This window comes from Lissotriton helveticus, chromosome 3_2, assembly GCF_964261635.1.
Source record: "Lissotriton helveticus chromosome 3_2, aLisHel1.1, whole genome shotgun sequence".
NCBI classification, from domain to species: Eukaryota; Metazoa; Chordata; class Amphibia; order Caudata; family Salamandridae; genus Lissotriton; species Lissotriton helveticus.
This window is the reverse complement of record NC_136062.1, coordinates 48,639,812-48,662,579: the sequence shown is the minus strand read 5'-3', so window position 1 is coordinate 48,662,579 and position 22,768 is coordinate 48,639,812. Positions and strand designations below refer to the sequence as shown.

Sequence of the window (22,768 nt, the reverse complement as noted above, 5' to 3'; positions counted from 1 at the left end):
CTTTTCTCCCAGAGTCTGCCATCAAAACTTTGGTCACCTCCCTAGTATTTTCTGCTCTGGATTACTACAGCGGCCTCTTTCTCAACGCCCAATCCAGAGTAATAACCAAACTACAAACTATCCAGAACGCAGCAGCACGCCTGCTTTCAGGCAAAACAAAATATGAATCAATATCAAGATAATAAAGGATTACCACTGGCTCACCATTCGAAACAGAATCCATTTCAAGTCCCTTTGTATCGTGTTCAAAGCGCTCAATAACCAAGGACCTCACTTTCTGAAAGAGCAGCTGCAACCGTACAAACCTAGTAGAATGTTACGTTCAGCTACCCTCGGCCAACTGGTCATTCCTCGTACAAAGACGGTATCCTGGGGTGATCGACGCTTCTTGGTGGCAGCCCCGAAGCTCTGGAATACTTTACCCCTAAACATCAGGCAGAGCCCCTCCCTCCTTCACTTCCGTAAGCTCCTAAAAACTTGGCTGTTCGATCAATGATACTTCCGTCCCCACGTTTCTCACCACAAGTAACTGGTTTTATTAGCGCCAAGACGCCCGAGGGTATATGCTGCGCTTTATAAATATCAAAAATAAATAAATAAATAAATAAAGTAAAGAAACAAGAGAAATGAATTTAGGTCCGAAACCATGAGATTTAAATAAAAAAGACCATTCAACTCTATCGAAAGCTTTTTCAGCATTCATAGATGTTGCAACCAGAGAATATGATAAGGTAGAAGCTTTATTTAAAACATTAAAGAATAACCAAGAGTTATCAAAGTTAATCTGCCTTTGACAAATCCACATTGTTCTGGACCAATTAAATGGGGAAACAATGATTCGAGACGCAACGCCAATAACTTAGCAAAGATTTTATAGTCTACATTTATCAAGGAAATAGGGGAATCATTTTTAAAAAAATTTGGGATCCTTACCATCTTTATGAATGAGACAAATAGAGGTTTCTAAGAAAGTACTACTCGCCTTGCCAGTAGTACCAAAATATTGAAAGAGATTAAAGATTTTGTGCAGTAAACAATTTGAAAAATGTAAATAAAATTCCACTGAAAAACTATCCGGGCCAGAGGACTTATTCTTCTTTAATGAGTTAAGAGAATTAGTAATTTCTTGGAGTGAAACATCTGAATCTAGGGAATTGAAATCAAGATCAGTGGAGATAGGAGAAGGAACAGTACTTAATTAAGTCAATAAGAGAATTCGATACAGGTGCTTCTGAGGCATAAAAATTATTATAAAAAGTTGTAAATTCATCTAGGATTTCTTGGTCTTTGAAAAGATGTTTCCCATCTGCTGATTGAATAGAATCTATCAGTGTTCTTTCCTTCCTACATTTGAGGTAGTTAGTTAAAAGTGAACCAACCTTATTACGACCTCCAAATATCGGGCACTACTGCGAAGAAGAATACATGAAGCATTGTCAGTAGAGATCCTATTGAACTCTAATTTAGCACGAACAAGCTCCTGCAAGATGGAGTTTGGGGAGGAGGTGTAAAATTGATGTTCTATGTGCTTATTATTGGTTTAGAGAGCCTTATGCTGAGTGAGATTGTGTTTCTTTTTCTTATCCACGAAATCAATAATAAAACCTCGGGCAGTGGCTTCAAATGTATCCCATAGCAAAGCAGGGGATATAGAAGGATCCTCATTCAAAGAAAATAATTCTTCCACAAAAGAAGTGAAAGAAGATGAAAATACTGTATCCTGTAAAAGACAATTGTTTCGTTTCGTTTGTTTATTTATTTCGAAGGTTAAAAACCATCATGAAAATACATCACAATAAAAAAAAAAAAAAACATGATCATAAACTTTCTCGACGACATCTCATTAAAAAAAAAGAAAGGAAAGGGGCATCACATTTAAACAGGAGAGTTATTGATACTAAAAGGGCCAGAGTGCAAATGACATACAAAAAGTCCAAATCACATAATAGATAGCTCCGTTGCCTACCAATTTCAACAGCCCATAGTGTTTCTCAGTTTAAAAGCAACTTTAAGAAAGCTTATAATGGCACATAAGGTTCGCATTTCAGTGGCTCTTTGCAGAAACAGTAAGGCAGATTTGGCATGGATGATTTTGGAGTCTTTTAAAATCCCTACTAAAAATCTTTGACGGGGTGTTTTAAAATAAGAACACAATAATACAAAATGAAGGGTGTCCTGCGGAGACCTATTGTCGCAGCCGCAGGCACCCTTCTGCTCAATTGTTAGAGTAAACCCTGATGGGTGAGCTAAATTGTGGTGCAACAAATTGAGCCTAAAACGAGTCAATAAAAACCTCTCGTGCTGACTATGCAATAAAAAGAGGTAAGGTTCCATGCCAACTTGGTTTGAGACTAGTGAATGAGCCACTACCGAGGATTTAATAGAGTCAAACTCCCTCCTCCTGCCCCTAAATTTGTCCAGCAATTGCCCTTGTACCGAGTGACTGGTGTATATGTCCACCAAGGATGGGTCCAGAAATAATCTTTGTTCATCTATTTCCCCCAGGGTATCTTTAATGTATTTCAGCCAGGGGATTTGGAGGGATTTTTCTTTCGTCAAGCAGTCCTGGATGATCTGTCTTGATAGTTCCGCGTGAGGATTTAGCCAAATTTTGATCCAGGCCAATATGGGTCTCAGTCTAATCAAGTCCGCTATATATGTTATTCCCAGCTCATTGTGTGTTACTGCAGCGGAAGTGCTCAGCGGGAGTTTTAACAGTTTTTTTAAAAATTTCTCTTCCTCGCTTTGAATTAGTTGAGCATCTCTGAAACCCCAGACTTCAGATCCGTAAATAGTCTTTGAGATGCTGACTGATCTATACAGGGTCAGCACCTGCTCTGGGGACCACCTTCCCATTCGACGAGCAAAGTTTAATATGGCTCCATTAGCTGAGACAAGTCTCCTCGCCCTTTCCTCTACCAGCGGGGCGAACTTTAGCTTCTCGTCAAATAAGAGACCCAGATATGGGAATGTTTTAACGCTGTCCAGGACATGATCCCCCAGTTTAAATACAAATTTCTTCTGGGGTTTCTTCCCCACTATCATAATGAAGGATTTTGTCATATTTACAGATAAGTCCAATTTTCTCATAAAATCTGCAAAACCCTTAATTAGGCGCTGCAAGCCGACCGCCGTCCGGGCCAAGAGGACGGCGTCGTCGGCGTACAAAAGTACTGGCAGATGACGTGAGCCCACCTTTGGACAATCGGTTCCCAGTGCTAAAAGATCACTCTCCAGGCCGTTTATATAGAGGGAAAACAAAAAAGGTGCCAGGATACACCCCTGCCTGACCCCGCCCGAGCACAGGAAGGGATCGGTACTCACCCCCCCCGCACTGTAGCGGACCTTGGCAGTGGTGTTCCAGTGGAGTTCCCTCAAGATGTTGATGAGGTCCGGATCAATCCCCAGATTAAACATGATCGACCATAGTTTGACTCTGTTAACATTATCAAATGCAGCTGCTAAGTCCATGAACCCCATGTACATGGTACCTTCAGACGCTTTGGTGTACTTAGCAGTAAGCAGGTACAGGTTGAGGCACTGGTCGGTGGTTGATCTCCCAGCTCTAAACCCATACTGGGTGTCCACCAGGATATTATGTGTGTCAGTCCAATCCTGTAGACGATTGAGAAGTGCCCTCCCCAGTACCTTAGCAGAGACGTCGATGAGCGAGATTGGTCTATAACACTGCGGGCTGTCCCTACAGCCTTTCTTGTAGATCGGGACAATCACCGCAGTGGACCATGATCTCGGCAGGCCCGTTTTGATGGCAGCATTCAATACTCTCATTACCACCGGGGCCCAAAGATCCGTATTGCTAAGAAAAAGATCCGGCGGGGTTCCATCTGGGCCCGGGGCTTTATTTCGTGTTAGCCCTAAAATTGCCTTAAGAGTTTCATCCAGAGATAATTCGAGTTTTTCTGCCCTTGGCCCCCTCCAGATTCCGTCACCAATGTCTACATCCTGCTGGTTATACAGGGATTTGAAATGGGCGATCCATTGTTCCGGCAAAATGTTTGAGCTGATGACTGGGGAGGTTGAGTCGTGGAAACATGGTTTATTTATAATTTTCCAGAACTGGGTGTAGTCCTTGTTTTCACCGGCCTCCCTTAAGTCTGCCCAAATTTCCTTTTGGAGAGTGCTTTTTCTAATCTTAACCTGGGTTTTGTAGTTTTGTCTACAGCGAGTAATTTCATTTTTGTCCCTTGGTGTCATTTTCAGGCTCTGTTTTAAGTCTCTTAACGCTTTAGAACAATTAGTATCAAACCATCTGGGCGTGGATTGCAGGTTTACGGGCTTCTTGGTTGTCAGGAGTTTCTCTATAATTTTAGTTAAGAGTTCAAATGCCTCTACTACTCCTCTGCCCTCTATTGTAACATCTAGACAGGCCTCTATGTGGTCTTTCCCTTCACTGGCTAATTTAACATAAAAATCTTGGGGGTTAATCACTGACCACCTCAGGCGTCTCCCTTGATCTGTTGGTTTGATTTCCACTTGTTGGATCACCCCTGATGCATTTTTGATGAGATCTTTCCCTTTAATTTCTACTATAATAGGGTTGTGGTCACTAAAGGGACTCCACTCTGTCCTGGTATTTATGATCCTTTCCCTAGCCCAGGCAGATATCATGACGTAATCTATTATAGAGCCCCCTCCTTTACCCTTAAAGGTTGGTATTGGGCATTCACCAGCCTTATAAGCGGCTAGATCCATAACCATAGTAAGGGCAAAGTTTTCTAGTAACTTCATCAATAATGTACCCTCTTTAGTATGTGAGAAGTGGGGGCCCTTTTCTAAAGGGCAACCTGACCAGTCGGGAGTTAGGGGGGATAATTTGGGGCATAAGTGGCAATTAAAATCCCCCATCAACAAAACAGTTGGTTCACTCCCCGTCATCCTTTGATCTAGTTCCTCAGTTAGACCGCTTTCCAGTTGCTCTAAGATTGGGTAGTTTCCCTCCACTGGTCCGGAATTATAAAAATTCACGAACAGTAGACACTCCCCCTGATGAGTAAGTCTAACTGCTTGTATATTATCTGAGGAGCAGTCGTTATATGACCAAGAACCCTTCAGGTCTAAGTCTACATATAGAGCCAGGCCTCCCTTTGCTCTTCCCGAGTTAGTACCCTGTGCCGGTTTAAAGAAACATTTATAGCCTTCCAGTTGGCATGGGCCCGAGTCTCTAGCCCATGTTTCCTGGAGCGCTATAACATGAAAACATTTGGTAAATTCTAGCCATTCCTTGTTTTTTAATTTGGCTTCCAGCCCTGCGACATTCCACGATAGGATAGTCAGGCCCTCCCACTTTCCTTTGCCTATTGCCACATGGGTATCAGTAGCTCTCTCCACCCCATCTGATGGTAATTTTAGTTTGGCTGTTTTTTCCTTTTCCCTCTGAGGCTGGGGTGAGTCTAGTCCCCTAGTTAATATACTCTCCTCGCTCCCCCCTATGGTCCCTACTTGTGGGCCGAGATAGCTACTAATGGCCGGGCTTCCAATAAAGTTCTTAAGGGTGGGTGGAGTGACATTGAGTCAATCTATGTCCTCTAGAGATTGAAATGGGGCATATCTATTCCTCCATTGGGGGTAATCACGGTGGGAGTAGGGCTGTTCGAGGTGGCTTACTAGTCTAGGTCTGCGTGGGCGCTGTGGTCTAACCAGCGACCATCCACCCTCGTCCTCCACACGATTGTTATTTCGTGTCCTTGGGTAGAAATATCCAAGTGGGAGAGCACGAATTGTGCTGGTTTGATTCCTGTTGGAGTTCTTCAGGATGTACTCTACCAGACTGGTGTCCGTGAAGTTTGCGACTATACAGTCTCCTCTAATATCTTTCTCTCTCCCCCCCACCCAATTTACCCTTCTTACACTTAGAATCTCTCCTCTTTTCCCACTATTCAAGGGTCTATGGATGTTCAACCATTTAGAGATTTTTGAGAGCAATTGTGGGTGTGTTTCTCTCTCGTTAGGCCTATTTTCAGGTACCCCTGCGAAGATTATTACGAAGGGGGTCGCCTCAGGGGGTAGATCTAAGTGAGGTGCCTGAGGATTAATGTTGTTAAAAGGATCTAGGTCTGTATCACAGCTATTGTAATTCCCATCTCTCTGTGGGCGCTCATCTTGTCTCCATTGCATTAGTGGTTGTGTGGGAGGTTTCTCCCTCTGAATGTTATTTGCACCCTGTTGTTGTCTCCCTTTAGAGTTATCATTTGTACCCCCTTTGGGGTTTTGGGCAGAGTTGGGGACCTCATGGATCTGAGCTATAGCCTGTTGATCATGGCTAACACAGTTGTTATTCTGAGCCCTCTGTGCGTTTGCCTTATTATTTGTAATTTCCTCCGTTGATTGTGAGTGATCCGCAGAGGTTTTTGCAAGTGCGTTTTCTAATGCCTTGGTTTGTTTGGAAAACTCACACATTATTTTGTCTACCTTGCTTGTAATGGGTTTTAGTTGTGCCGCAATAAAGGATTCTAACTGTGTTTTAATATCCATTACTACTTGCTCAATCCACCCTGGGGGAGTAATGTCCACTCGTGGGTTTTTTTCTAATGAGTTATACTCTTGAGGGCTTATTGGGGAATTAATTCTTGTTGGTGCTTTCCTCTGCCTCTGCTGGCCCTTATTCCTCCCTCCTCGCTTCCTTCCTTTCCGGGGGGGCGTGTCTATAAGTTCCGGGGATTGTGGCCCTGTGGTTTGGGCACAAGGGACCTCCACTGTGTCGTAGTTTGTTTGAGACATGCTGCCCTGGGTGTTTAAGCTATCAATCAATAATGTGTCTCTGGGGGGTGTTTGAGTGATGGCAATGAGATTAGGTGAGGAGGATAAGCTCCGTTCCATTCGTTCAATTTCCCCTGTGACTTTTTTTAGCATTAGGTCGATAGCTGTGGGCTTATTCCCCTTTACGTGGGCTGCCTCCTTTATTTCCCCCTTTGTTGGCTTAGGGGTAGTTCTCTTGGGAGGCTTAATCCCGGTCGAGCGTGTATTGGGGTGAGTTGGCATCATTCCCCTGTGATCTCCTTCCTTATCGTCACAACTTCGTATGGCGTTGGTTTCTACCAATCCTCCAGCAAGCAATCGTAGGGATTTAAAGAGTAAATATCACGGGCTCCGCTGACCTGTGCAAATGCCTATGTGTGGTATCAGGTATGTGCGGACCAAAGGGAGTGGCCCGTCCCGTCCCTCGTCGTCCCCGGACGGCCTTAGACGGCCCGCCCTCTGCCCGGGCTCCGCCCGGCGCCGTCCGCGCGCGTCCGCGATGCGGAGGAAGTGCCCTGTCTTTGTAGCGCCTCCGGGCGCGCTGCAAGAGGAAGTGGGCGGAAGTTGACGCTCAGCCCTCTGGGAGCTGTAGTCTCGAGCCGCCGCGATGTGGAAGGGCAGCGAGACCACAGCGTCAGGGCCCCAGGAGCGAGGTGGCGTCCCGCTGGTGAGTTCGCCTTGGCTGGTATGGCTGTGTGCTGGCGAGATTGGTCCCCGCTCCGCCAAGGAAATGCCCTGTCTTTGTAGCGCCTCCGGGCGCGCTGCAAGAGGAAGTGGGCGGAAGTTGACGCTCAGCCCTCTGGGAGCTGTAGTCTCGAGCCGCCGCGATGTGGAAGGGCAGCGAGACCACAGCGTCAGGGCCCCAGGAGCGAGGTGGCGTCCCGCTGGTGAGTTCGCCTTGGCTGGTATGGCTGTGTGCTGGCGAGATTGGTCCCCGCTCCGCCAAGGAAATGCCCTGTCTTTGTAGCGCCTCCGGGCGCGCTGCAAGAGGAAGTGGGCGGAAGTTGACGCTCAGCCCTCTGGGAGCTGTAGTCTCGAGCCGCCGCGATGTGGAAGGGCAGCGAGACCACAGCGTCAGGGCCCCAGGAGCGAGGTGGCGTCCCGCTGGTGAGTTCGCCTTGGCTGGTATGGCTGTGTGCTGGCGAGATTGGTCCCCGCTCCGCCAAGGAAATGCCCTGTCTTTGTAGCGCCTCCGGGCGCGCTGCAAGAGGAAGTGGGCGGAAGTTGACGCTCAGCCCTCTGGGAGCTGTAGTCTCGAGCCGCCGCGATGTGGAAGGGCAGCGAGACCACAGCGTCAGGGCCCCAGGAGCGAGGTGGCGTCCCGCTGGTGAGTTCGCCTTGGCTGGTATGGCTGTGTGCTGGCGAGATTGGTCCCCGCTCCGCCAAGGAAATGCCCTGTCTTTGTAGCGCCTCCGGGCGCGCTGCAAGAGGAAGTGGGCGGAAGTTGACGCTCAGCCCTCTGGGAGCTGTAGTCTCGAGCCGCCGCGATGTGGAAGGGCAGCGAGACCACAGCGTCAGGGCCCCAGGAGCGAGGTGGCGTCCCGCTGGTGAGTTCGCCTTGGCTGGTATGGCTGTGTGCTGGCGAGATTGGTCCCCGCTCCGCCAAGGAAATGCCCTGTCTTTGTAGCGCCTCCGGGCGCGCTGCAAGAGGAAGTGGGCGGAAGTTGACGCTCAGCCCTCTGGGAGCTGTAGTCTCGAGCCGCCGCGATGTGGAAGGGCAGCGAGACCACAGCGTCAGGGCCCCAGGAGCGAGGTGGCGTCCCGCTGGTGAGTTCGCCTTGGCTGGTATGGCTGGTATGGCTGTGTGCTGGCGAGATTGGTCCCCCAATTGTTAAATCTCCATCTAGAAGATTTGGGTCAAGAGCGGAGCAAATCAAAATCAACAATCACCGGAGCACGGTCTGAAATTAGAATGGGTTCGATCGAAGATGAAATAAGAATTTGAGCTGAAGGTTTAGATAGGAAGATATAATCCAATTGAGATATGGAGCCATGTGGTGGAGAGAAAAAAGAAAACTCTGATTGGTCTGGGTGACAAAGTCTCAAAGAATCTATAAGATGAGTCTGTGTAATTGTGCTATGAAACTGCTTATGGGATTTATGTGGAATGAAGCGTACATGTGATTTGCGATCAATAAAAGGGAACATAACCTGGTTACAGTCGCCTCCAAGGATAAAATATTTCATCTTTATGTTGGATACATTTATTAGTAGTAGCAGGCCAGAAAGTGTAACCTGGTTGGGTCGGACCATAGCGTTAAAAACAGGTAAAGAAATATTACTAATAAGTAATTGAACTAAAATCCACCTGCCTTCAGCATCAATTTCTTGTGAAATAACACAACTTTTCAATTTTTTTTAACTTAAAATAATAACATCATTTGTCTTTGTAATTGAAGGAGAGACTAGAACAGAACAACCCAATTACACTTAAGCTTAAGGGCCTCAGCTTCTGATAAATTAGATTCTTTTAACAAAACTAAATCAGAATTGTAAAAAGCTATGTGTGAAAGAATTCCCTTCCTCTTTGTAAGATTAATTAAACCTTTTAGATTACATGTAATAATTCTGAATGTAAAACGATAAACATACACATAAAACACTGGAACTAATCACTATGGAGAAGTATAAAGAAAGTAATAGGTAAAGCCAGAGTATAGAAAAAGAATACCTTAAGAGAAAAGAGGTAAAGGAGAAAAGAAGTATGAGTAAGAAGAGACAGTACATGTCAATTGATGACTGTGATATGTACTTTCACGGGGAAACACAAAGGAAAGGATAAGAAGCGTGAACAGACATAGCAACCCAGACATCGCGACAGCCCTTCCAGCGGAATATAAAATACTCAATCTGAATAGAGTGAAGAAAAGAGGCGGAGGGGTAGCCCTGCTATTTAGGGAATCCCTCACCTGTAGACAAGAACCGATCACACTGTCCAACAGCCATGAAGCAATGGCATTCTCAGTATCCATAAACTCCAACATTTTATTTGGGGGAGTGATAGTTTATAACCCCCCTGCCAGCACATTAGACTTTAGTGCCCAACTTTTTACCCAAATTATGCCGGTCTGTCTTAAGAACAAGAATATTTTAGTAATAGGGGATTTCAACTTACACTTTGATAGCAGTAACAACCCACTAACTAAACAGCTAGTGGAGGACATGAATATTCTTTAGCTGACACAAATAATCAATCAGCCAACACATAGGGCTGGACACATTGTAGATCTCATCTTTTCCAATATAGGAGCCATTGACATCAATGCGATTAAACCATTGATATGGACTGACCACTCTATGATTATGTTCACTATTAAAGTACCTATCAAACACTCTAAATCCATGCCCCCATCAACAGCATCAGCTAGGAGCTGGAAAAAAAATTCTGTGGAAAAATTTCAGAATCATTTTACACATGTTTCCATAGGAAACACCAATATTAATGATGAAATAGAAGAGCTCCAGAACAATATCATGAGTGCGCTGGAACACTGCTCAGCTTCACTCTCTAAAAATAAACGGAGAGGCACAGTCTCAGAGAAGTGGTATGGACCTGAATTAAAATCTTTATAAAGGAAATGTACATCTTGCGAACATAATTGGAGGCTCAATAAAACCCTAGAAATGAGAGCCATATACAAAAGGGAACTTGCGCTTTATAATAAAGCTATCAGGAAAGCAAAGAAAGACTATTTCTCACGGAGGATAACAGAAAGCAAAAATTCTTCAAATGAACTATTTAAAATAGTCAAAGAGCTATGCAGCCCGGCTAATCTATCAGTGGATCTCACTCCCTCGCAAGAAGGCTGTAATAAAATTAATGAATACTTTTGTGAAAAAATCGATACGATCTATGCCTCTTTTTCACAACATCGAATCAAAGCAACCACAACCCCATGTAACATCCCCAGTCTTGGCTAGCTGTCCTAGATTCGGCCCTTTCTCAGAGGAGGAAGTGGGCAAAGCTATGCTGGAAGTAAAATCAGGCTCCCTACTAGACCCATGCCCGCATCATATCTTCTCACGGCTAACACCAATAATTTGCCCAGCTGTAACCAAAGTCTTTAATCACTCATTAAATTCTGCTGAATTCCCAAAGTATTGGAAAAGCGCCATAGTTACACCCTTACTAAAAAAAGTAGGGTCTGATATTCACAACCGGGCAAACTATCGGCCTATTTCCCAACTTCCCTATTTGTCTAAGGTGATGGAGAAATTGGTCAACAGGCAGCTTTCCAATTTCTTAGAGACCAATAACCTATTAGATAGTTCCCAAACAGGGTTCCGGCCCAACAACTGTACCGAGACTACACTCTTGGCAGTGTCTGACAATATCAGAACTAAGGTAGATCAGGGAAAGACAGTCGCCTTGATTTTATTAGACCTTTCGGCGGCATTTGATACCGTCCCACACCACCGACTCCTGGAAATCCTTGCAGCCAAGGGTATCCGGGAAAAGGCATTAGGGTGGCTGCAGTCTTTCATGCAAGACAGAACACAGTCAGTACGGATGGGTGATTTTGTTTCCCCTCCCCGAAACATCAAGTATGGGGTCCCACAAGGGGACTCATTGAGTCCAACCCTATTTAACGTGTTTGTTTCATCATTAGCCAAAATAGGGAGAAAGTGGGGTGTCAGGATCTGCTCTTACGCAGACGACACCCAACTAATGATTTCATTAGATGAAGAAGATGACCCTAAGGACAGGCTACTGAACTGTCTGACTGAACTAGCCAATTGGATGCCCAATCACTGTCTCAAACTAAACGCAGACAAGTCTGAGATTTTGTTGTTTGGTAGACATACACACCTATGGGACAGCAGTTGGTGGCCCACCACTCTGGGACCGCTCCTATCCGAGCATCAACAGTTAAGAATTTAGGTGTGATTCTAGACAACTCCTTGAGCATGAAAACCCATGTATCTATAATTTGTGGCAAAGGCTTTGCACTACTCAAGATGCTCCGGCGAGTTTTTCCATGGATCCCCACTGAGTGTAGGAAAATACTGGTCCAGTCCTTATTAATGAGTAGGCTGGATTACGGAAATTCCCTGTTTGTGGGAATGGCAGACTATCTGTTCGCGAAACTACAAGTCGTACAGAACACTGCAGCAAAGGCAATTTGCAATAAAAGAAACACACAACTGGATATAACCTCCTCAATGCGTTATCTGGGAATTAAGATCACCCAGGAAGTCAGGAATATAGCTCCGGTTAATTTGGATCGGGTTTCCCGAGAATGTCGGGCGCTTTTAAAGGCATGGACCTTTCTCCCATTGACGATCTATGGGAGAGTGAGCCTTATAAAAATGTCAATTATACCGAAGCTCACATTCATATTTAACAGCATTCCTTTCGCCTTCAAGCCAAAACAAATTATGAAATGTCAACAGGACATCAATTCGTTCATTTGGAACTGTAAGGCTACTCGGATAGCGTGGAAGAAACTGAGGAGGAGGAGGGAAAAGGGTGGGCTCTCTCTCCCAGACATACAGTACTATGCCTGGGCCTTTCAGTTATCATTCTCCAGAATGCTACTGAAGACCCCAACAGATTCATCAGTAGGGAGAATGTTTAAGGCCATGTTAATTGGAACGGGCCTGCCATTTGATGGGTTTTCATTTAAGTTTGGAGAACAGAAGTTTTTTAAAAAGGTGAGGCTGAAGGTCTTGCAGTCGCTAGCCAGAGCCTGGACAAAGATCAAGAGGTCGGCAAGGCTGGCCTACTACTCAAACTTGGCTCCAATTTGGGGTTCACCGGGGCTCCCCCCGTGTCTAGGTGATAACCTCTCGATACCACTAAGAGAGGGGGGGATAATGAGATGGGGAGACTTGATGGCTGGCGGGGCATTAATATTATGGGATAAATTGTTTGAAAAGGTAGGCCCAAGGCTATCAAGGTTTAAATACATACAACTAGTAAGCTGGTCTAGAGAGCTCCTTCAAAAGAATGCCCTAGTGGGGAGGTGTAGTGTGCTAGAACAACAGCTGGTGGAGAAACCTCAGGGGGGCAAAGAGGTGGCACATTGGTATTGGGCAATATTGGAGGAGGTGGACGGAGACCTTGACCTTCCCGATGAACTATGGGCGGAGGATATGCACCTTCAAGGAGAAGACTGGTGAACAAGATCATTCACTCTTCTTTATAAAACTGTCAAGCCTGCATGGTTGAGGCGGAACCACCTTTTCACGCTTCACAGAGCCTATTGGTCACCACAAAAGCTGGCAAAGTTCCAAGCTGGTAAATGCTGTAATAAGTGTAGTCTCCAGGGTGCATCAGACGTTCACATGTTTATGGACTGCCCTCCAATCAAGGCTTTCTGGGCGGAAGTCCTGGCTACACTGGGCTCGATACTTAAAGTATCTTTAACCTGTACACTAACATTGATAATCTCTGGAATGGTTGATAATGTGACTGGCACAGCAAGGCCGTTACTGTTTTATGTAATTTTACTTGCTCGGCGGCAGATATGTAAATTTTGGGTTGATTCCAAGGCGCCAACACATGCCAGTTGGTTGTCATCTCTACTTGAAACATCAAAGGTAGATCTGGCTAGATCTTGCAGCAGTAAAACCCTCACTTTTTGGAACCTCTTACCTTCTTGGTGTTAGTGTACCGGGTTTTTTTTTTTGTTTGTTTGTTTTTTTTTTTTTCCCTGTCCTATGATTATGCCTCCAAACTTCAGGGTCCATTGTGGCGGTCTCGTTAGACATGAACTGGGCCTCGCGGTAGTTCCTACCTTGATGGAGTCTGTGATGGGTTTGGCAAGTCGCCACTCGCTACCAAAGCCTCAGTAAACCCAGACTTAGTCTCCCGCCAAGTTGGTTCCCAACAACGTGGTGATAGTGAGTGCGCTCCACTCTTGGTCGCACGAATAGGTGGTTGGCTATACAGTCCTTGGGCAAGAGGTACAGGCAAATGAGGACAAAAAAAAAAAAAAAAAGAAAGTACGACCCAACCAAAAGCTGCCTGCGTGAGCTTCACTGGCTACCAATGAGACAGAGAGCTATCTTCAAGCTAATGTGCATAACGCATAGAGCATTGCACAATACGGGCCCTCGCATCCTAAAAAATAAAATCAGGTTCTATGCTCCTATGAGGGACCTGCGTTCCCGTACGGCTGCTAGAGCAAGTAACACTCGTGTGAAAACAGCTAGGATGGGTGGACGGGCGTTCTCCCACCTGGTGCCAAACAACTGGAACAAGCTGCCGCAGGAACTCAGACTAACAGACTGCTATTTGTCCTTCAGGAAGCAATTAAAAACATTTCTTTTTCCAAAATCTGATTAATCATAATCTTCACTCTGTTATCTGTTAACTACAAACTACGGTCAGGACAGCGCCGTGATATTCCATTGGGGATGATTGTTTGCGCTTTATAAATAACATTGACAAATTGACAACAGGGATAGCACACCTAACAAAGGGCAGCGAACCACACAGGGACATCAATAAAGACAGATAATGGGACAGGAACATGATGTAAATACAGAATAAGGATCCAAAAAACCTGAAAAAGTATCAGTTAGTTATGTAAAGAAGAAGTTATAGAAAGGCTGTGTAACCTGTTACAATAAAAGCAGACTCAATTTAAACATTACAGAGGAATCATTGAAAGTCAGGTTTGAGGAGGAGAACCAGCAATCACCATTGAGGAAGGAGAATGAGAGTGAATGAATTTTCTGAGATCTGCAGGGTCCTCGAATGTAGAAGTTTTGTTAAAAAAGGTGACTTTAAATAGGCACGGATGGAATAAGCCACAGCGAGCCCCCAAGGAACGAAGAGCGGGACAGAGATCGAAAAATTCCTTCTGGCGCTTGCCGTAGCTGAAGAGACGTCTTGAGAGATAAATAATTTTGTGTCCTCTCAATTTAGCTGCTTCTTGGATTTAGCTGCGTTCAGAACTTGTAGTAGATCTGTGAATTGCAGAAACAAGATGATCACACCACGAGTTTTAGATGGAGCCGATGAGGACGACAGGCATGCACCACATCTGTGTGCTCTTTGAATATTTAATTTGGTTGAAGTAGAAAGGCCCAAGAGCTGTGGGAGAAATGCAGTGAAAAATGTAACCGGATCATCCCCCTCAAGGCCTACAGGAAGACCTTAAAGGCAAAGATTGTTCCTATTTTCAAGATCTTTAGCCAATTTCTTGAATTGTAGAACCTCTTTTTCCAACGAAGAAATTCTAGAGGATGAGTCCGCTAATTTGTTGTTCCACTACCAAAAGGTGCGAATTCATGGATGACCATTTGTCATTTAAAATCTGCAGACAAGAGTTTGTTTCTTCAACAAATGGTCTTAAAGCACAACTTTTTGTGCTTTCAACCTCCTTCCAGTTAGTGGTAGAAATAGGTATGAAAGCAATAATGGATCCCAAAAAGCTATACATTTCTTAGAAGTAGACAAAATTCTGAATTCAGCAAGGGGTCATTTGTGTAGATCCTTCAAGTTTTTTTTCATAGAAACTAACAGATGAAAATAAGAAATATAGAAAATGAGTTGAACAAAAAGCCATTTCTGCCAATGCTTTACCTGTAACTTCTTCTAAGTATGACAGATTTTTTAAAGCAATACACCGTTGTTATATCCACTGGACTATTCTGGTTGTAGGGATATATGGGACTTGTAGGTTCACCAAGAACCAGAGGATCCCAGAGCCAATAACTAAGCTGTGTCTTGCAATGGTTTTTCAATCTGGACTGGGAATATAGTAATTCATTTAGTAAAATATAAAGAGTGAAAAATAGGCATCAAGGATACCTATGTATTTCTGAAATGAGAACAAAATATAGAGTTTAGAAGCATAAGCTATTTTCACATCCTCGAAATTTTGGGTACCCATACAAGCATGTGATTTATAGGAATTTTTCAAAGTGACTTCTTTTTTACACATTGTCTTACACGTGGAAGGTAGAAATGCATAGAAAGTCAATAGATAGATATACAATATACCTAAGCACACCATTAGTGTTATTTTTAAACAGAAGGGCGTGAAAGTATTTCTTCAGACTGATATACAATTTCTTTCTCCCGCCCTGTATCCTATACACATGTAGGTGTCTTAATGGAGTTCACAATATAGAAAACAAATAGTCCAATCTGATCTTCTGTCTTGAGGTTTGTTTAATTTCCACAATTCACAAGAAGAACCATAACAGCCCCTGCCATTTTGACATTATCACATTTTCGAGCAAAGGTATATACCCTGCCATTCTGATAGTCCCTCTCATCTCTTCTTATTTTTTGTAATTTTTTCTCTTTGAGATAAAGTTGATGTTTTTGTATCTCCTCTTTCAATATGATCAGATTTTTTTGTACTACATCTGGGAGATTCATGTCATCAATTTCTTTTTCTAAAGCTGCAATGTCAATTAGCAGCTTGTCCCTCTTAAGCTCTGCATCTCTGATCAAGATATCTATCATGCCCACAGAGGAATTGAACAGTAATTTCTCCCATTCTTTGAGGTGGCCCTTATCCAAATCCTCAAATGAGGGAAAAATTAATATGCACACATCTGAATCCAAGGACCAATTGACGCCTCGGTGGGTAGGTATCAGATACCTTGATAGCACCCCGGCCACAGTTGCCAGGAATAAAATTGGATTCTCTTTTGAAATTGGCATTAATTTGAGATGTGCGGTTCGATTTCAGCAAACCCACAATCTGTGTTTACCAGAAAGTCAATAGATAATAAGGGTTGTTCTAAACGTTAGTGTTCCCCTAAGTCTCCCAATAAAAATTGTACCTCACTTGTGTGGGTAAGCCTAGTGCCTGTGACACACAACATGGACATATCACATTTTTCTAGTGAAAACTGACCCTTTTTCGCAATGTGCCTAGCTGTGGATTTTGGACCCTAGCTCATCCGGCACCTGGGAAAACTGAGCAAACCTGTACATTTTTAAAAACTATACACCCAGGGGAATCCAGGATGGGGCCACTTGTGTGGCTTTCACCAGGTTTTATTACCTAGAATCCTTTGCAAACCTTAAACTTTTTCAAAAAACACATTTTCCTCATATTTCTGTGATGGAAAGTTCTAGAATCTGCATGTATACACAAACTTCCACCCACTTTGCATTTGCCAAATTCTTCCAATAAAAATGGTACCTCACTTGTGTGGGTAGGCCTAGTGTCCGTGACAGGACACCGCCCAATAAAAATGTAAATGCCAGCATTTGTAAAGCGCACAGCTACCTCCAACGGAAGTGTCCCGGCACTGTCCGTATACCACTTAGGAACCCTTACTGGCTTTTCCCTGTGAAATGACCACGCCTGGGCATCCCAAGGTGAAGCCAGGCATCCCAGCGCTGTTGGGGCCGTTGTGGAGATTAAGCAAGCTATTGCCCAGAGTTGCAGAGTGTGACCCATGATTAGAATAGGCACCGAGGCGAGAATTATCAGGTCCGAGGAAATTGAGCCCTAGACCCGCCGAGGTGGGTATTGAACCCTGGTCCCGGACCAGACCTCTGCATCAGGGTCTGCCGCTCTAACCATTTGAGCCACACTTCTCCAATACCCAATGTGGACACATCATATTTTTCCACTGAAAACGGACCCGTTTTTTGCAATGTGCCTAGCTGTGGATTGTGAACCCTAGCTTAACCAGCTTCTACGAAACTGTAGTAATTAGCTCACAGGCAGGTTGATTTGTAAGTTGGTTTATTAGAACAAGTGCTGCGCAGCAGCTCACTCAGCCAGTAAATCATCAATACAGTTGGTAATTCAAAACAGCATTCTAAACGGAATCAGAGGTAAAGGAGAAAGAACACAGCGTGTGGAAGATTCTAAAAAGACTAGAAAGTAAACCTAACAGAACACTACATTATCCTCTCTCCTACAAAACAAAAGAAGAAGTAGGAAAGAACAGCTATAGATCAAGAACAGCAAAAAAACAAGGAAATTACCGAAACCTGGTAGGAGTGACTCGAGTGCGAGAACTCCTACGAGGTATGACAGTGGCAGAAGAAGTAGAAGGTAATGCAGAAGCATCATGGAAAGATGGAACAGGAGAACTCCTGCGAGGTAAATCAAGAGCAGAAGAAGTAGAAGGCAAAATAGGAACATCAAGAGGCAACATAGACATATCATGAGAAAACTGAGGATGAACCACAGATTTGCCCACTTTAACCACCCTGGCAGCATTCCACCAGTTCTTCATGTTAACTCTCACAGAATTCCCACATACTTTGTCAATAACAAAAGGTTCCGAAAACTTGGGACTCCCCTTGGTAGAGTGAGTGGGTAACTTGATCCGAATTCTATCACCCACCACAAATGACTGAGATATCACTTTCTTCCTGGAGTCGAAAACACTCTTTTGTTTAGACTATGCATGCGAGACATTAGACCTGACAACTTCATCAACATTATCAATGGAATTCATTTTTACCCAACGTGACATCCACCCAGGACAAACTTTTGAACATGGTTTCCTCCCACGCAACAGTTCAAATGGGGAAACCTTGGTGGAAGTGTGGGGAGTGGTACGATAGAACCACAACATGGATCTGACAGCGTTCGGGACATGGCAGTGTTGGGCAATAGCCCATTGAATGCAATTGTTAAGTACCCTGTTCATGCGCTCAACAAGACCGTTCGTCTGAGGGTGATAAAGAGCACTCCTCAAGTGAACGATGCCACTCAAATCTACAAACAAACAAAATTCCTGACTAACAAATTGTGTGCCATTGTCACTTACAATGGAGGAAGGAAAACCTTCACGCAAAAACAGGTCTTTCAAGAAATCAATAATATTCTTGGAGCTGGCCTCACTTACAAAACGGACCTCTGGCCATTTAGAGTAGTAGTCGACTGCAACTATAGCAAACTTGGAAGTAGAGGGCAGCAAATGGAACGGGCCAACCAGATCTATACCTATCTTTTCCCACGGCCTATCGGGAAAAGGAATGGGTTGAAGGGGAGGAGAACGTGTTTTCAAACACTTCTCAGCACTAGAACAAACCACACACTCAGCAACGACAGTGTCTATATCCTGATCCATCTGGGGCCACCAGTAATGCTCTCTAACCCTTCTTTTGGTTAGCGTTTTGCCAAGATGACCCTCATGCGCACCTTTGACAATTCTAATTCTAAGATCACTGGGAGGAATCAACCTATCCCCACGCATTAGGATACCCCCCTCAATGGAGAGCTCATCAGACACTTAGACAAAGGTCTGAAGGGAAACATGAACATTTTTCTCCCTGGGCCAACCACCTCTAACAAATTTGATCACTTCACCTAGCAGGGTATCGTTAGATAAATGCTCTCTCCACTCCCTTTCACTAATGGAGCGCATATCATCAACACCAACAAACGCTACAAAGCAGTCTTCTTCATCATAATCTTCCTCGCAATCTCTGTCAGTATCAACGTCAACAGGATTCCTAGAAAGATAATCAGCCCTTATGTTTCTATTCCCGGGTATGTAGCTGACTTCAAAATCATATTGGAGAAGTTTCGTTGAAAGCCTGGCAATCCTAGGAGAATGATCTTTAATCCGAACCCCAGTCAGGATAGAGACTAAAGGACTGTGAACAGTCCTCAGACAGAAGTGTTTACCCCATATATACGGATTAAATTTCCTGATAGCCCAACAACAAGCTAGGAGTTCCTTTTCAATAACTGCAAAGTTGGACTCTGCTCCCCGAAGAACCCTGGAAGCATATCCAAGAGTATGCTCAACACCACCTACCTCTTGAGTAAGGACAGCCCCCAAACCAAACCCACTGGCATCAACAGTGATAGTGCACAACGAATTGGGATTAAAAGGTTTCAAAACCTTAGACCCAGTAAGTTCTTGTTTGATCCAAGAAAAAACTTTTTCACAATCTGCATCCCAACAAAAAGGAACCTCCTTTTTAAGCATGTTGGATAGGGGTTGTACTTTCGTGGCGTAATCAGGTATGAATCTAGCGTAAAATTCACAAAGTCCAATGAATGACTTCAAACCACTCTTGTCTTTAGGTGCAGGACTATCAACAATGGCCTTAACCAACCCAGGTTGGGGTTCAACACCGTTCTCAGATAATACGTGTCCAAGGTATTCTACTTTGGGAGCTCTAAAAATGCATTTTTCTTTCTTTAAAACTACACCTGCACTACTCAGGGCTTTCAAAACTTCTTTCAGAGTTTTATCATGGGCATCACCACTTTTACCATGAATAAGCACATCGTCTTGGAAAACGACCACACCACTGATGTTTTTTAAAATATTGGTCATAATCCTTTGAAAGACGGCTGCCGCAGAGGCCAATCCAAAGGGCATACAGCAGTATTGAAAGGAACCTATAGGGGATACAAAGGCCGTAAAATGCCTAGACGCAGGATCCAGGACCACCTGGTGATATGCAGATGCTAGGTCCAGCTTACTGAACCACTTGGAACCATCAATAAGCGACAACATGTCGGGGATCTTAGGCAGAGGAAAAGAATCGACCCAGATGTTTTTGTTCAAGCTGCGTAAGTCGACACAGACACGAAGCTCCCCAGTCTTTTTCTTAGCAACTACAAGTGGAGAAAGCCATAAAGAGGATTCAATGGGTTCAATTATTCCTCTGCTGCAAAGATCATAAAGCTCTGTCTCAAGCTGGTCTCGCACACTGAATGGGACATTTCTCAATTTGTGTTTAATTGGGATAGCATTGTCCTTGATACGAATAGTGTGCATGAATCCTTTCACTTCCCCTAATTTGTTGCCAAACACATCAGGAAAATCTTTGGTCAAAGTGCAGATAAAATCATCATTCTGAGTGGAAAGGACATCGTTTGCAGGGGAAATGTCGTCGGATTGAACAACAGCTATGGAGATGGGATCCTTGGTTCCTGGGCGGAGAACCATCTTAAATAAACCTTGGTGGAACCAACCAAGGATGTTCAATCCTTTGACTGAGACATACACTTTGCCAAAAATTTTCCTCCCCCTAAATTCAATAGAATCTTCAAAAAATCCTAACAGTTCGATCTTCCTGCCCTCATAGTTGAGGGGTAACCTATCTGGAGGAGAAAGTTTGCGATTACCCCAAACTTCCTCAAAGAGTTCCTGAGTTAGCATTGTTATCCTGGCCCCGGAATCTACCAACAAACAAACTATCTTATCTCCAATACCAAAATCGGAGTAAGGATCCACACACTTTGACTCAGGATCTTCAATGCTAACCACAGCAACCATGTCTCTCAGATCATCTTGTATACTGGTATCATCCTGAGAATAATCAGATACATAAGCAACCGAAGTGGGGGCATAATTATTGTTCCACTGTTTACCAGGTTGCGAGAAGGAAGAATTTATCTTTCCACTTTGACACACTTTAGCAAAATGTCCCACTCTGCCGCACAGTCTACAAGTGACACTCCTGGCTGGGCAGGGACGACCAAACTTTGAATGAGGGAAATTTCCACATTTGAAACATACATTGGTTTGTTTAAAAAATTTGTTGTCGGTACGACCCAGAGTACCTGTCTTGTTATCAACAACCTTCACAGAACTGACTACTGTCTCATCCTTAGTAATGGACGAAGACGATCTAATATCTAATTCTTTGACAGAAAGCTTTGAAAATTCAATGCTTTTCGCAACTCGTACAGTCTCTTCGAGAGAGGGATTGTCAAGTGATAACAATTTCTGTTGAATATTTTTATCTAAACATTTGCAAATATATTGGTCTCTTATCATTTGGTCCCTAAAATTTTCAAACTCGCACTCTGCACTCAATACTCTAAGGGTAGAAATGAAATCTTCTACCTTTTCACCATGTTTCTGCTCAGATTTGAAAAATTTGTGCCTGACAACAACAAGACTAGGTTTGACATCAAAACGTAGTTCAAGTAGTTTTACAGTTTGATTGTAGTCATCTAAATCTTCCTCTTCAGGAGTAGGTACCAAGGGGGGTAAATGTTTAAAAATTGAACGTCCTTCAAACCCCAGACTGTTTAACAAAAGGTATTTTTTCCTTTCTGCCCTGTACCTGGACGCACCAATAGCCCCTAAGTAAGTGGTAAAAGCGTCAAACCACTTTTTCCAGACAATGGGAGGTTCACCTGGAAGATCAAGGAATGGCGGAGGAGGAGAAACAGCTTGAAGACTCATGTTTGTATGAATATAAAGGTATGCTCAAAACGTGGGAGTCACAACCGGGCTATTGATGGCAAATGTAAGTATGAGGAAAACAATCTCCTGCTTCGTGAAGGCAATTGACTTAGATGGCTAGTGTCAATAGGATGAGTCAAGACTGTTTCCTCGCTTTGTAAAGATGACAGCTCTCAAGCAAGGTGATACTATTATAGTGTTTAAATAATCTCCTCGCTTCGTATTTGAACTGACTTCTCGCTTCGTGAATACAAAAAACAGATCGCAGCCACTCACCTCGTGGTGGTTATTTCGTGAACAGTTTTGTTTTGAGCAGCTGTGGAGGTGGGTCTTTGTTTGCGCTTTGAAAGCTCGTTTGCACGTGTAATAAAACTTTCGTGAAAAAAAAACGAAATTGAACTGTAAAATGGCCTCCAACGTTGCGTTCCAACGTCAGAACGTTGCGTTTCAGTGACGTTTCATGGTGCAATTTACGTTAATTGCGTAAGGAACATTGTATTCACTTCACTGGCTGGGCGTTACTCAATGCGCCAAGAGTGTAAGTTAGTTGCGCTAGTAGCGTAACTGACGTAATTAAGCAGGCCGATGCCCGCGCTGAATGGAGACTGCCGCCGCTTCCCGTTAGAATGCACAAAAACAAGTACAGTACCTTTTTCTTTATGAGTTCAGCGGGGTTGGGGAGGTTATTGCGGGTATGCTGGTTCTTTCAACTGCTCGACGTAATCTCGAGGGTGGAACCGGTGCCTCTTGGACTTCTGCGTCTTCTGGTGTCAAAGTGCAGGCTACACTTCAGGTTTGCCGAACATCACTTCATGGTTGCACGCGTGGTGAGCAGACACTTGTTCACGGATCGTCGCCAAATATTTTGTAGTAATTAGCTCACAGGCAGGTTGATTTGTAAGTTGGTTTATTAGAA

The 22,768-nt window shown here is 44.0% G+C and overlaps 1 protein-coding gene across 3 annotated transcripts in view; it reads left to right on the top strand.

Annotated features, from left to right (window-relative positions):
- Positions 1-22,768, top strand: part of SLC12A1 (solute carrier family 12 member 1) — a 425,119-nt gene that overhangs the window by 198,632 nt on the left and 203,719 nt on the right. The gene's annotated exons all lie outside the window — the stretch shown is intronic.